The sequence below is a fragment of the Pelophylax lessonae genome (assembly GCF_965119305.1).
Source record: "Pelophylax lessonae genome assembly, chromosome: 1".
NCBI classification, from domain to species: domain Eukaryota; kingdom Metazoa; phylum Chordata; class Amphibia; order Anura; family Ranidae; genus Pelophylax; species Pelophylax lessonae.
In genome coordinates, this window is record NC_138768.1 from 849,308,292 (window position 1) to 849,318,440 (window position 10,149).

Below are 10,149 nucleotides of genomic sequence, written 5' to 3' on the forward strand. Positions count from 1 at the left end.
CACGAGCCGAGGGTCAGCATATGACAGGGGTTGGTAACAGGGTACGAGAATTGTCTAAAGGTAAGGGGGTGTAGCACGAGGTAAATGCTAACCTACCGCGAGAGAGGAACCCAGCGTTCAGCATAGGTATCTCTAGGAAGATAAGCAAGACAAATACCAGGGTGGTCATTTATGTAAGGGCGGAAAATGTGCACGATGCCCAGGGTGGGAGGGGGGGGTAGCCAAGTGCAGCTTGACTTCAATTCGGAAGAGGGAGAGGGGTGGGGACCAGGGTGGTAGGGTCGTCAGGGCAGAGATCAATTCCGTCAACCATGGGAGCAAGGTTGGGAGAGTGGAGGGGAAGGGTCTGAGCACCTGGAAGTGCAGCATAAACAAGGTAAGTGAGAGACATGAGTGAACAATAAAACTTTACACCACACCGTCAAAACACAAAAGTAAAAAACCTTAATACTCATCAGGACCATTATAACAATGAACCGCCATTTGTATAGCCATATAGGCTGAGGTAATTCTGACCTCCCCCCTCGAGGCGCCAGGTGGTGCCGCCCCACCCCAGTGATTGAAGGCGGAGTCTGAGGGCAGCTCCCCCAGTAACAGAGGGGTAAGGGAGCAGATCCAATGGGATCAGGTCAGGGTGTGGGCGAGCCAGCAATACAGTGGAGAAGGGTGAACCCGGGAGCATGCCCGACATGGTAGGGCAGGGTTTACCCACCTATAGGTCACCTCGAGGAAAGGACAGAACCTGCGGTGTTGAGTAGGAGGTGGACATCCAATGTGACTGTACATCTCTGTGTGAACAAGCAACGGAGAGGCATAGCAATGTACATAAGCAGGGTGTAATCATACAATCAAGCCCATTCAGGAAAATAGAAAATCGTTCAACCGGTAGGGGGATGAGCTATTGGAGTCCCATCCCGTAGCCCGAGTCACGGTCCCCCTAGTGGGGACAGACCACTGCCTCCATGAAATAAAAATGGAGACAGAGGAGAGCCTTACCCACAGGGTGAGTGGACCCCAGAAACAAATCACCAGGGGCATGTATAGCACGTAAAATACTATCAACAGTAAACCACATGAGATTGCCAAGAGGGAACGGCGTACAACCCCTAAAAAGAGACGGGGAAGTAGACACCCCTCCCCCACTGGCATGGAGGAACAGATACATATAGCAGAGAGTACTGTGGAGGCTGGAAGTATAGACATGGTATGCTCCAAGATTGTTCGGAGGCAACAGTGTGTGAGACCTGTGTGGAGACCGGTCCGAGGAGCAGCATTATCCATAAGCCATCGGACAAAAGTACAAGAGGGAGTGGGCCAGGCAGAAGGGGTCCAGCTGTGCTAGGCAAAAAACTATAAAAAGGAGAAAAATAAAAATAATAAAGGGGCAGACAGTACATTACCAAACCAAAGGGGCAGTGCTGGGCAGTGGTACGGTATGGAGAGAATGTTCAGAGATGTAGAGAGTCCGTACGGTGGCCGGGGGTCCACGCAGACGAGGCATCCAGGGTCTTCAAGGCTGAGGGATCGAAGAAGCTGAGCAAGGAGAGCATGGTAGAGAAATGGAGACAAAAAACTGGTTAACAGAAGCAACAGTATGGACGGTGGTGGTGGCAGAAGGTTAAGGTACAGTGTCAATGCAGCAGGCTGAATGTAAACGTCTCAGTTCCAGGGGGAGGGCTAGGAACAATCAAGCATCAAGCCGAGCCCGGCGGACCTGCGGCGGTTTGGTAGGGCTATTGGCGTGAGGGGGGGCAGCAGGGGGATTGGGCCTGCCGGGCCCCAGACGGGGATCGTTGGCGTCTGAAGCGGACATCCTGAGCATCCATGGGTTCAAATCCAGGGGCGTCAGCCACCAGGGGGCCCGTGCGAAACTCTGCATACCAGTTGGGCAAGGGCATGAACGGAATACCCAATGTAGAGCAGAAGTGGGGTAAATCCTCGGGGACTTTGAGAAGAGCTGTACGGCCTTGCGTGGAGGCCGAAAGACAGAATGGAAACTTCCATATATAGGTAATTCCTTTGGCCCTAAGCGTATCAAGTAGCGGTCTCAGTTCTCTGCGGTGCTGGAGTGTGATACCCGAAAGATCCTGATAAATTTGGATAGGGGCCCCGTCCAGATCGATATGAGGCCTATTCCTGGCTTTACGAAGGATGTCCTCCTTGAGGCGGTAGTCCACCAGGCAACATACAACATCCCTCGGTGGGTCCCCCTCCCTACCCTTAGGGCGCAGGGCTCGATGCGCTCGTTCCATCTCAATTGGAGATTGTGGGGGTCTGTCCAGAAGTGAGTTGAACAACGACACTATGGTGGGGATCAGTAGGTCACCTTCCACTGATTCAGGCACCCCTCTAATGCGCAAATTGTGGCGCCTGCCCCGGTTGTCCAAGTCCTCCAAGTGGCGCTGCATATCTCTCATCTGGACTGTGTGGGCATCAGATCTGTAATGCAGCTCTTGGATGGCAGATTCTTGTTGGGCATACACTCTTTCAACCTCCTGCACCCTGCCTGTAAGGGACTGTATGTCTGCCCTTAAGTCCAAGATGGCTGCCCCCAGAGTATCCTTAATGTCCACAGCCACTGCGCGGAGGTCTTCCATGCAGAGTTGTCTAGGCAAGGCTGGCGGGGGGGAACTGGATTCGGGGTCTCCTGAGGCAGCCGCCGCGTAGGAGCGTGCAGATTGTGAAGGAGTGGAGACAGGAGGGGGACCGCGGCCTGAAGGCGCCATGGTGGCGGCCTGGGAGCGGAACAGCTCCGGTATGCTGGGACTGAGTTTGGCGCCGGGGTCCCTCGGGGACCGAGAGCGGGTGGCGGAGGAGGATCGGGGCGTAGAAGACATCCTCACCGGAGGGCTTGCGTGGCTATCAGACACTGCAGGACAGCGGAGAAGGCTCGTGGCGGCGGGAGCTCACCTAGCAGGCATCCATCTTCTCACGCAGCCAGACCACGCCCTCCATAAAAGATAAGTTAACCTTCCGTAACATGCCACATGTTACACTCATATTTAGGGTGTAACATGTAACTGTTGCAGTAGCCCCGGCACCCCCTTTGCTAATCCTCTTTTGTGACAGTGAGCAGATGATCTGCTCCCCGCACTCCCTGTCACAATTTAAAAAAATAACACGCTTCACCTGGCTATGTAGTTAATTCACACACAGAGTTCTGTGAATGTGAGAACTACAAGTACTGACATCCTTTGTGGCTGTCAGCTTGTAGTTCTCAATGAACCACCAGGGCAATGTTGAGTGCTCTAGGTAGTTCATTGATGCTTCCTGTCATTGTGTATCTTCCTGCATGTATTAAATATGGATACATGAGCTTACACTGACAGTCTGCAAGAACCCTGAATTGCACCCATGATCTGCGGATCATGGGTGCAATGCTTTGCAGGCTCCTATAAAAAAAAAATACAAATGCATATTTTTTTTTACAAGCGAAAAAAATGTGCATTTATTCATTTATTCATTTTACACAGGTGAACTTATCCTTTAACCATTTGCCGACCAGCCGCCATAGTTTTACGGCGGCAGGTCGGCTCTGTCCTGCGAAACGACAGACCTGTACATTGCTTCGCAGGACCTCTAGTGGGGGCACGCATGTGCCTCTGGAGGCGTGCACATGCACTGATTCACCACAGGGAGAGCCAATCAGCGGTGGCTGCGATGTCTGCCAGGCATTACCAAATCGCTCCCCGTGGAGATAGAACTGTCAGTACTGTCATTATTGTCAGTAATGAACACAGGGATCCTGCGTTCCTCCTATTTGGAACACAGATCTCTGTGTTCATTCAGCAAACCCCCCCCACAGTTAGAAAGCAACTGGGGTTTTTTCATTTTGACAGATAAGGCTGAACTCCGCTCACATTAATGATTGCAGGGGAGAAATAATGTATTGGTCTGTACTTCCGCTTTAACCACTTGCCGACTGCGCACAGTATATTTACTGCAGCAGTCAGCCCCTCACAGGCAGAGCGACGTAGGTCTACGTCGCTAGCCTGTGAGGCCCTGGGGAGCGAGCGCGCGCCACCAGAGGTGCGCTCCCGGTCCCGCGTGGTCACGGACCCCCCCGCGCGTGTGACCGGCGGACCCGACGTCCGCCGGTCACTCGGCGATCGTCGGTGGAGAGGGAGAAAGGCAGGCGGCTAGTGTAAACAAGCCGCCTGTCATTCTCCCCTGTGTAGAAACAATGATCATACGGTTCTACTATGTAGGACCGTTGATCATTGTTCCTACAGCTCAAGCCACAGCCAATCACAGTTAGAATCACGCCCCTAGGGACACACACCACCCCTCCCTCTCAAATAAAGTTAACCCCTTCACTGCCAGTGTCATTTTACAGTAACAGTGCATATGTATAGCACTGATTACTGTAGAAATGTCACTGGTAACCCCAAAAGTGTCAAAAATGTCAGTCAAGGGTCCGATCTGTCCGCCGCAATGTCGCAGTACCACAAAAAGAATTGCAGATCGCCGCCATTACACGTTAAAAAAAACAACAAAAATGACAAAAATCTTTCCCTTTGTTAGTAAACGCGATAACTTTTGCGCAAACCAATCAAAATACGCTTTTTGTGATTTTTTTTGCCAAACATATGTAGCATAAAACAAATTGGCCGAAAATTTTGATTTTTACATTTTTTGGGGAGAATTTCATATAGAAAATGTGAAAAATATTGTTATTTTTGCAAAATTTACGCTCTTTTTTTGTTTATAGCGCATGATCAAAAAATCGCACAGGTGATCAAATACCACCAAAACAAAGCTCTGTTTGTGGGGAAAAAAAAGACGTCAAATTCGTTTAGGTACAGCGTCGCACGACCACGCAATTGTCCGTTAAATTCATACAGTGCCGAATCGCAAAATACCCCCTGGTCAGGAAGGGGGTAAAATCTTCCGGGGCTTAAGTGGTTAAGGGTCCTTTTATACTGATGCATTTTTGCTCTGGTTTTACCTTGCCAAAAACACAAGAAAAGTACAAAAAAATATTTTCCCTTTAAATCTTTTGTTGGACCCATTACACCACTGTGCAAAAGTGAACACACCTCACTATCAAAATGAATGGAAAGCACATAAAAAATATGGTTGCATTCTCTTTTTTAACAGAGCAGTGTGCAATGCACCCTAAAGGAAATCACTAATGTTTTGTCTCTTTGGTTAAAGCTTAGTACTCTTATGCTGATTATATAACTTTAAAACATATACATTATAATATTAATCTAAAAAAGTTATGTCAAGCCCAAATCCAGCTAAAGCAAGGAAGAGATAGAACCTCATAGTCTTAATCCTGGAATTGAATTTAACCCTAGACTTGGACTTTAAGGCCCTAAGCTCTTTGTCTAGCCATGCTACATACCAAGTCCTGTTATTTTCAGTTATTTTCCTTTATGAGATAATCGCTGAGTTGCAGTGTGTGTATGATTATTATGAAATTGCATTTCTGTAACTGTGTATAATTGCATTCCGAAATACATGTCATGTGCACTTTTACGAGTGAAATGTATGTCATTGCCTTCACAGACCTTATCCAGGAGGTTACAAAGATCTTGTTCATTTTCTTTTTGCTTTAGAACAAATAAATAATAATCCAGAAATTCTTCCTAATATCACCTTGGGCTATCACTTGTATGATTCTTGTGGGGATACAAATAAAGCTATAAAGAACACAATAGAAATTTTATCTGGCCCAGAAAGGACAGTTCCAAACTACTCTTGCTGGGGACAAGGAAAAATTTCTGGATTGATTGGAGATTTTGTCTCTGGAACATCCATTTCTATAGCCCAGCTACTAAGTATTTATGGATACTCACAGGTAATATCCATCATATACCTCTGTAAGCCAATATAATTAAATTAATCATGTTACCTAATCCTTTTAAATGGTTGAATAGATGGACAGATGGATGGATAGATAGATGGACAGATGGATGGATAGATATATGGTCAGGTGGATAGATAGATAGATAGATAGATAGATAGATAGATAGATAGATAGATAGATAGATAGATAGATAGATAGATAGATAGATAGATAGATAGATAGATAGATAGATAGATAGATAGATAGATAGATAGATAGATAGATAGATAGATAGATAGATAGATAGATAGATAGATAGATAGATAGATAGATAGATAGATAGATAGATAGATAGATAGATGGGCATGGATCGACAGATGGACAGATGGATGGATAGGCAGATGGATAGACAGATGGACAGGTAGATGGATAGATAGATGGATAGACAGACAGACAGACAGAAAATTGGGGACATTACGTATATATTTTTTGCAGGACCAGCTAAATCTAATTGCAACAGACAAAAAAAACTGTATATCAAATAAAATTTGCAGTTTTAGAGAATAAATTGAATTGGAGATTTTGTCTCTGGAACATCCATTTCTATAGCCCAGCTACTAAGTATTTATGGATACTCACAGGTAATATCCATCATATACCTCTGTAAGCCAATATAATTAAATTCATCATGTTACCTAATCCTTTTAAATGGTTGAATAGATGGACAGATGGATGGATAGATAGATTGACAGATGGATAGCTAGATAGCTAGATAGATAGCTAGATAGATAGATAGATAGATAGATAGATAGATAGATAGATAGATAGATAGATAGATAGATAGATAGATAGATAGATAGATAGATAGACAGACAGACAGACAGACAGACAGACAGACAGACAGACAGACAGACAGACAGATAGACAGATAGACAGATAGACAGACAGATAGATAGATAGATAGATAGATAGATAGATAGATAGATAGATAGATAGATAGATAGATAGATAGATAGATAGATAGATAGATAGATAGATAGATAGATAGATAGATAGATAGATAGATAGATAGATAGATAGATAGATAGATAGATAGATAGATAGATAGATAGATAGATAGATAGATAGATAGATAGAGTGATACATGGGAAAATTGGGGACATTACGTATATATTTTGTGCAGGACCAGCTATCCAATTGCTACAGGAAAAAAAAAAACGTATATCAAATAAAACTTGCAGTTTTAAAGAATTTTAGAGAGTTTTAGAGAATAAAATAGGGTTGAAGATCTGAGGTAAGTACGGGCTTTTGTGGTCCTGATAAAATATTACAGTGCACTCCAAGACCAGGCCTGCTACAAAGCTGACCCATAGTGTTATATTTCCAATTATACAATTTCACTAGACACATTTTTGGTGCTGGGAAAGTGCTGTAGTGTCTCAAATCATTTTGCATCTACACAGAGATTTTGAAGCATCATTTCATAAAGTAAATGATGTAAAGGATGTGTCATTGCTACACTGTTGGTGTTTCATGTTAATAATTTTTATTAGGGATGATAACATATACAGGAGATAGAACATATGTATCTGCCAATGACCTTAGGTATTACAGAAAAACGAAGGTAGTACAAGAGGTCGACTTCCTCAGGTATTCCAAGGCATCAAATAGAACACAATAATAACAGAAACAGAAATAGAATAGGATAATACTACACAGCTCATTTGGATCATGATATAAAGACATTGAGACCTGAATTCAGTTAATATGACCAGAACTCCACTCTACCCAAGGTTTCCAAACCCTTGAAAAGGACGAGTATGAATGTTTACTTATGGAAAGAGCTTTTTCCAAATGAGAAGCTGATTCTGACCAAGGAAAGTACTTCTGAGGGGTTAGGGGAAAGATGGGTTTTCCAATTTCTTACAGTAGTATTTTTTGCTGCCAATAGTACATGAAAAATAATGGTGCAATATTATTTTGGCCATCGTTCAACTCCTAAATTAAGTAGTGCTAGGGCTGGGGTTTGAGGTAGTAGGATTCCAGTAATGTGGGAAATAATTCTAGATATTTTGAGCCAGAAACTGTTTAGACATTTGCATTCCCAAAGTATGTGATACAGAGATCCTATCTGTCCGCATTCCTGCCAGCACATAGGGGATTCTCCAGAGGAAAGTTTAGATATATACAAACTGGAGTGTAGTACCATCTGTATGCTTTTTTTTCGGCTGACTCTCAGTGCTTAACATTTTGTGTTGAAGCCTACATGGAGCTGAGTGGAGAGTTTGGGTCAATAAAGTTTTTCCAAATTTTGAAATGTATTATTATTTCAGGAGGGGAATAATGACTCAAAAATTGTGAAATACGTAGAAGCATGAAATAATGATAGCTCGGAAGCCAAAAATCCTCTAACAGCACCCCAGCTGGATTAGGAATGCAGTTACATAATAGATTGTGCACCTTTGTGATACTATTTGTAATCAGTCCAGATACTGAAACATCAGGGATTAATGACTCTAGAACATGTACAGGCAATATTAGTTCCTGGACTGGAGCAGAATTCATAGGGGTATCTAATAGAGCCCTCCAGGTTAGCAAAGATAATTTTGTAGGTATAGGCAATTCTGTTAATGCACGAGGCCTTCACCTATCGGCTAGCAGTAGAGTAAGCAGGCCAGGAACTGGTGCTAGAGCTTGTTCTATATCTAGTAAAAGGACTTCTGGAGGGGAATAAACCAGTGTCTCAGTTGCGCAAGCTGTGTGGCCCAATAGTAATCCATGATATTTATTAATCCCATGCCTCTGGCATTCCTGTGTTTAAGTAGCCAGGTGTGAGAACATCTAAGCTGTTTACCTTGCCAAATATATTGATGGAGCATAGAGGTTAGCGATTTTGAGTATGTTGAGGGGAGTGGGATGGGGAGGGACCAAAAAAAATATAGAGTATTTGTGGGAGCACCATCATTTTGTAGGAGGCTAAATGGCCAACTTTAATAAAACTGATGGAAAACCTTAGTCAATTTACAGATGAGGGGTTTATAGTTAGTGTGTTGTTCACTAAACGGTTGATCTTGTGTTGGTGCAGAACTGAGATCCTAAAATAGATGGGTGGGTTCGTATTTTCTCAGCCAAGGTGTTCAACCATAAGATTAAAAATGGTAGATGACAGTGGGCATCCCTGACATGTTCCTTTTGTTCTATTGAAGGGTTTGGACAACATACCAGGGTTGTAAACCTGAGCAGAGGGCTGGGAGTACAATGCTAAAATAGCAGAGAGAACATTTCCACAAAATCCAAATTTAAGGAGCACCTGGGTCATGTTGGTCCATTGTACTCTGTTGAATGCCTTCTCTGCGTCTATAGATAGAAGCAGAGAAGGCGTACGGTGAAGCTCTGCAAAATGGAGGATGTTGATAATATGCCTGGTGGCATCCAAAGACTTCCTACCAGGTGTAAATCTTTTTTTTTTTTTTTAATGATTTTTATTAGGTTTTTGCAAAACAGAACAATGTCAAAAAAGGCACAGTAGGTGGTACAGTCAAAACAATCAACAGCAATAAGTATAAATACACGTTGAAGTACAAACCATTGACTGAACCACAGTGTCAGAACAGGAAAGTGAAGCGAAGAAAACAAGGGGGGGGGTCAGGGGGGGGGGGAGTCATCCAAGTTATGAATGACATACTGCTTGCATGAAAGGAGGTGCATGAGATAAAGAGAAGGGGGGTCCAGCGTATTTAACAGGCATCATACAATTGGAAGCATAAAATGAAACAAGTCTGCTGTGGGACAAACAACCACACGTGTAACATAACAGAGTACATAAGCAAGAGCACACAACCCCATCATCCTGTAGAGTTGAGGGCCTCTAGAAGCCAGGGGAGAGCAAGGAAACTATAACATTAAGCAAAGGGAGTAGAAGCCGGAGGGGGCGACCATAACCCAGGGGCTGCCCCTTGGGTCTCCAGCCCCCAGGATGGAGTCCCCTCCTGCAGTGCAAGTAGTCATAGTGCATCAGTACATGTCAATCCTTAGCCCAAAAATTCCAGTAGGAGAGGAATTTTTGCAGGGAGAGGGAGTTTACTGCAAGGGACTTTTCATATTGGTAATTTGTTTTCAATAGTAGGAGGACATCCAACAGAAGTCGGGGGATGTAGACTTCCATCTTTGCAGCAGGGTAAGATGGGTAGCCAGTAGAACATGAGTAATCCATTTACGGTATTGATGTGGGCAGGTCTCTATGCCAACATTCAAGATGGCCAAGGCTGGGGTGAGGGGGTTGAGGCAACCCGTATGCGATGCAATGTATTGATGTACCTGCCTCCAGAGACTCACTATAGTCGGGCAATGCCAGA